The sequence below is a fragment of the Orcinus orca genome, chromosome 3, assembly GCF_937001465.1.
Source record: "Orcinus orca chromosome 3, mOrcOrc1.1, whole genome shotgun sequence".
Lineage (NCBI taxonomy): Eukaryota > Metazoa > Chordata > Mammalia > Artiodactyla > Delphinidae > Orcinus > Orcinus orca.
This window is the reverse complement of record NC_064561.1, coordinates 14645347-14651301: the sequence shown is the minus strand read 5'-3', so window position 1 is coordinate 14651301 and position 5955 is coordinate 14645347. Positions and strand designations below refer to the sequence as shown.

At 40.1% G+C, this 5955-nt stretch overlaps 1 long non-coding RNA gene across 1 annotated transcript; it reads right to left on the bottom strand.

Moving 5' to 3' along the window:
• Window positions 1-263: 263 nt before the first annotated feature.
• LOC125964107 (uncharacterized) lies at window positions 264-5305 on the bottom strand. The gene is made up of 2 exons (XR_007476790.1): window positions 5170-5305; window positions 264-1268 (listed from the first exon to the last, which is right to left on the bottom strand). It is a non-coding gene; the product is annotated as an uncharacterized LOC125964107 (long non-coding RNA).
• Window positions 5306-5955: the final 650 nt, after the last annotated feature.

Sequence of the window (5955 nt, the reverse complement as noted above, 5' to 3'; positions counted from 1 at the left end):
TCAGCCACCAACCTTCCCCCTGCAGAGCAGCCAAATTTGTCAACAGTGAGAACATTTAAAATAAACAGAGCATGATTTATAAGGTTATGTGGCGTTGTTCTATACAATTCCCCCCCTTTTTACTTTTTCAATAGTTAGTTTCAAAGATCTATTTGCACGTTCTATAATACCTTGTCCTTGAGGGTTATATGGAATGCCTGTAATACGGGTAATTTTGTAATGAATTACAAAATGTTGCAAAAGCAGCACTACAGTAAGCGGGCCCATTATCTGTTTTAATAATTTTGGGAAGGTTCATGAAAGCAAAACAGTGTAATAAATGAGTGATAACATGTTTAGTAGCTTCTCCGGTCTGTGCTGTAGCACAGAGGAAACCAGAATAAGTATCGATAGTGACATGAACAAACTGTAATTTCCCAAAAGACGGGATATGAGTAACATCCATTTGCCATAAATGTCTAGGTAATAATCCACGAGGATTAACAACATAATGTGGAACAGGAAGGTGAGGTAAGCATTGTGGGCATTGCTTAACAATTTGTCGGGCGGCTTCACCAGTAAGGGAAAATTGTGTGTGTAATGTAGCCGCCGAGTGACGGTGTAAAGCGTGCAACGGCTGTGCTGCTTGTGAAGCAGTTTGATCATAACTTACCATAATATGAGGGTGTCCAGGACATGGACCATGAGTATCAAGAGTATGAAGATAATGAATGCAGTACATTAGCCATTCTTGACAGCATGACGAACGGAAAGGAGGAGTACGGTAAATTGGGACATGTCCTGCTTTAGGGAAAAGAGATTGAGGAGGAGGAGTAACTTCAACTCTATTCTTGGGAGGAAAATGTACAGGATAAAGATCACGTTTAGATCGAGTTAAAACATCTGCAGTCGCATTAAGTTTAGTCAATGGACCAGGCAAGTTAGAATGAGCACGGATATACAGACCTGCAACAGGACCATCATGGGAACGAATAAGCTGTTGAAGCAAACGAAAAGAGGATGATAATTCAGGGTCATTAGTATGTCCTATGGTCGCAGTCTCCAGAAGAAATCACAAGCTAATAAGATATTTACTATCAGAAAACAAATTAAAAGATATAGAAGGCAAATGTTTAAAAGACATAATGACAGCATACAGTTCAACACGTTGAGCTGAAGTCAAGGAATTTTCTTGAATGAGGTTTGTTCCGTCGTCAATGATTACAGTAGCCACTCCTGAAGAAGAACCGTCCGTAAAAACCAAAGGTACACGAGGAACAGGCTGTTGCCTAATTATAGAAGGAAAGATATGAGTTAAGTTTGCTGAATTGGATCAATTTATCAGCAGGGTAATGGCATTCCAAGGTACCTGAAAATCCTGCAAGAGCAAGACCCCATTCATTACTATGTTGAAAAAGCCAATTTTGTTGACTAACTGAATAAGGGATAATAATTTGAGAAGGTTCTATACTTACAGGTTGTAAGCATCTAGTTCTACCTTGCATTATTAAATTACTAGTAAGTTCATAATAAGGGTTAATAACTTTAGAGGGTGTAGTTTTCATATGAATCTATTCAATAATTCCAACAGTTTGCCATAAGACGGCAGTAGGCACATGAGGAGTTGGACAAATTATTAAGAAAATTGGAAGGTGAGTATGAATTCTAGTTAATTGTGTAGAACTGATAGATCTATTGACTATTTGTAAAGCTTGAAATCCTTCTGGAGTCATAGAGCGTGAAGAAGAAGGATCTGAGTCACCTTTAAGAATATCAAACAAAGGCTGTAATTGAGCAGTAGTAAGTTTTAAGGAAGGCCTTAGCCAATTAATATCTCCAAGTAATTTTTGAAAAGCATTTAATGTTTTTAAATTATCAACTCGAATTTGCAGTTTTTGAGGCCTGATAGTAGTGTTATCAATATATTTTCCCAAATATAAAAATGGAGATTGTCTTTGAATTTTTTTGAGGCAATGACCAAGCCAAATGATTGTAAGGACTGTTGTAAAAATTGAAAAGCAGTCTCTAATAAAGAAATATTATCAGTGGCTAAAAGTATATCATCCATATAATGTATGAGATATAACGATGGAAACCTTTTTCTCACAGGAGTCAAGGCCTGAGCCACATATTTTTGGCATAATGTAGGACTATTTGCCATGCCCTGAGGCAATACTTTCCATTGAAATCTCCTGATGGGTTCCTTAAAATTTAAGGCAGGCAAGCTAAAAGCAAAATGTTTTCTATCTTCAGGAAACAAAGGAATAGTGAAAAAACAATCTTTTAACTCTATAACTAAAAGATGATAAATGTGTGGTATGGCTGTTGGAGAGGGTAGGCCTGGTTGAAGAGCTCCCATTATTAGCATAGTTTTATTAACAGCTCTTAGATCCTGTAATAACCTATATTTTCCAGATTTTTTCTTGATAATAAAAATAGGAGTATTCCAAGGACTACTGGAAATTTCTAAATGCCCTAATTGTTCCAGTACTAATTGTTCTGCAGCTTCTCATTTCTCCTTTGTGAGGGGCCATTGGTCCACCCATACAGGGTCATCAGTCAGCCAAGTAATTGGATCAGCAGTGAGTGGAGGAGAATCCAAGGCCCCTAAGAAAAACCCAAACCTTGTCTATCATTTTTTATTTTCACATCAATAGGAGAGACAGTTCCTTGTTGATTTGTTCCCAGCCCTTTTGTGGGAAGAAATCCTTGATCCAACATCATATTAGAGACTTGAGAGTTTGGACTATAAAGTAATACTCCCATTTCTTTTAATATATCTCGGCCCCAGAGGTTTAAAGGCAGCCCAGGCAAAACATAAGGCTGGAAATATCCTGAATGGCCCTCACTATCTTGCCATAAAAAAAACTGACTACTTTGCATAGGAGAAGAACTTTGTCCTATTCCGTGAAGTTCTGTAATAGTAGGACTAATGGGCCAACGTTTAGGCCAGTGTATCTGCGTCATAACAGAGACATCAGCTCCAGTGTCTAACAAACCTGAAAAAACCTTTCCATTAATGGTTCATTTCATTTCTGGACGTTCTTTCCCTATCTTCTGAATCCGGTAGGCAGCATTAGACGATCCAAAAGCCTTTGTTTCTCTCTTTTGATGTTGTAAAATGTGTCCATGAGGTACAAAGGGCAAAAGTAGCAATTGTGCAATTTTATCACCAGGAGAAATAGTTATTATATTTTTAATAGTTTGTGCCATGACTTTTATTTCTCCTTCGTAGTCAGAATCTGTGACTCCTGGCATAATAAACCTTTCATGGTGACACTACTTCTTCCCAATAATAGTCCCATCAATCCCTTGGGTAAAGGTCCACAGATGCCCATAGAGAGGGCCTGAGGACCCATTTCAGGAGTTAATACATATCGGGCGGAGGTGCTGAGCTCCAGTCCTGCGCTTCCTGGTGTTGCTCTGGAGAGCGAGGATATTGTATGTTTTTGTTTTTGGTTAATGTCTGATTGATAATTTGAGGAGGATACACAGACATTGCCCTTATTATTTGTTGGGGCCGGGGAAGGCCCCGGGAGGAGTTTCCCGACAGTGGTGGCCCATCCTTGTGGGCCACTGAGCAAAAATGTTGTGCCCAATGTTTTCCCCTATTGCATTTAGGGCATAAACCAGGGATTTTCTGACCATCTGGAGGTTTTTGAGTAGGGAAGGAAGGACTAGGGTTAGAATTAAAAGATCTACATTCTCTAGCAAAATGACCTGCCTTTCCGCATTTAAAACAAGTCTTTGTTTTCTTTTGATTGTTTTTGAACCCCACTTTAGTTAATGCTGCAGCCACAGCAGCACCCTGTATATAAGTAGGCCCAGTGTCTGCACAAAGGTGAATATAATCCTCCAATGTTCCCCGTTTTCTCCAAGGTTGAATCGCAGCCTGACACGCATTATTAGCATTTTCAACAGCAAGCTGCTTAACTACAATTGTACCAGTGAGTCCGTCCACAATGAGTCTCCCCACCGCCTGTGACAATCTATCTACAAAATCAGCATATGGTTCATCAGGTCCCTGTCTAATTGTTGAAAGATCCTCAGTTTTGTGTGTAGAAGGACATTTCCTCCAGGCTTGTAATGCCAAATGATTTATTTGAGGATAAGCAACAAAGGGATAAGTTAATTGATCTTGTAAAGAAAGATATTGTGCTTCCCCAATCAGCATATGATAATCAACTGGAATATTATGGGCAGCATTCTTTTCTGCTTGTTCAGCAGCCCGTTCATAAAAATCAAACTTCCATATTAAATAATCTCCACCATTTAAACAAGCTCGTGCAATAGACTTCCAATCAGCGGGGGGAAGAGCTTCTCCTGTCAACCATAGCAGCAGTAAAAGGAGCAGTGGGCCCATATTGAGCACAGGCAGATTTTCAATCTTTCAAAACTTTCAAAGGGAGAGCCTGATGCTCCCTAGTAGCTTGTTGAGGATTATTAGGACCAGGTCTTTCTATGACGGGACAACAGAAAATAGGATCTTCTCTTCGTTTCATGGCTCCTTGTACAGCGCGCTGCAAGGGACTGAGCATTTTTACAGATGTAGATTTTTGAGCAAGACAGTCCTTATTAACCTGCAGCTTGTTCACTGACTTATCTGTCACAGCCATTAGAAAATCATCCTCAGGATAGTTCTCTCTTTTATGTTTACAAGCCTCATCTGTTAAGTCAAAATGTTCCTCTTCATCTAAAATATTTAAATTAATTAGCTCTTTCGGTTTAGGAAGTGGCGACACAGTAGCTGATAATACAGTCTCTCCTTCTGTCAGAGGCTTATGTTTTTCTGACTTTACATTCAAATCAACACTATCATGAGAAGCATCTAAACATATTTTTATCAGAGTCCACAAACTATATGTAACAACAGGAGTATGAGTAGGCCCTCGAGACTCATAATAATTTTTTAAATCTTCTCGAACTTTCTGCCAGATTTCTATGTCAACAGAGCCTCCATCAGGAAACCAGGGAGATACACCATGGATATGCTGTAAAAATTCAGTCAACTGTGAGGTAGAAACTTTATTACCCCGAGCTTTAAGCATCGAAAGTAAAACCTGAGCAAATAATTCACACTCCTTTGAGCCCTTTTGCCCCATCTTATTTTACTTCTGACTATTGCCTTATGCCTCTATTAGTTTCACTTTTACTGGTGGCCACACATATTTTGCATAAGGGTTCTCTTACCTGCACTTTCTTTCTCTTTTAACTGCCTTCACGCTTCAGGTCCCTGTTCGAGTGCCACTTGCCGCGGACCAGCCGGAGAAAGAGGATCTCACCGCCCAGGGTCAGAAGGGAAGGGGTAAGGAACTGAAGTAGCACCGACGGATGGGGTCAGAAGGACCAAGACAACTGATGGTTGCAAGGCAAATTTTATTATGCTACAGTTGCAGATTATCTAGACTAGAAATCGGAAGGCTGCCAGATGGTGGTTTACATTATCTACAGACTGTCTCGGCTCAAGGTTAACTTCCCTGGGAGGAAACCCATAAACCCAGAAGCATCAAAAATAACCTGCATGTGCAGGGGGGAGACAGCTTTGCTTGTCTCATTTTACATTCTTTCTGATCTCTGGGCCCTGGTGATTTATCTCCCATGGAATGGAACAAGGAGGGGAACAAGTAGGGATAGTCCCTTCGAGCAGTGGCCGCATGCCTGGCATGTCCTTACCTGCCCTCAAGGCTGACTGGTTCGCACACGTATGTTGCCTTGTTTAAGCCTCAAGCCCTCGATCCTTTGTTGAAATACAATAATTTCATTCCTATGGTTTTCAATACCAAAAACTCAACCTCCAGGAGGGCTAAGGTCTAATTTGTACTCCAAACCAAGCAGCAGTGCAGTTCGCTACTACTGAGGCTGGATCCATAAAGACTTCAAGACCACGTCCAGAAGACAAGTTATTATATATAGTACCCTAGAAGGTCTGAAACATAATTATCATATACATAGCTGGTCCTTCAGAGCTTTTTACCT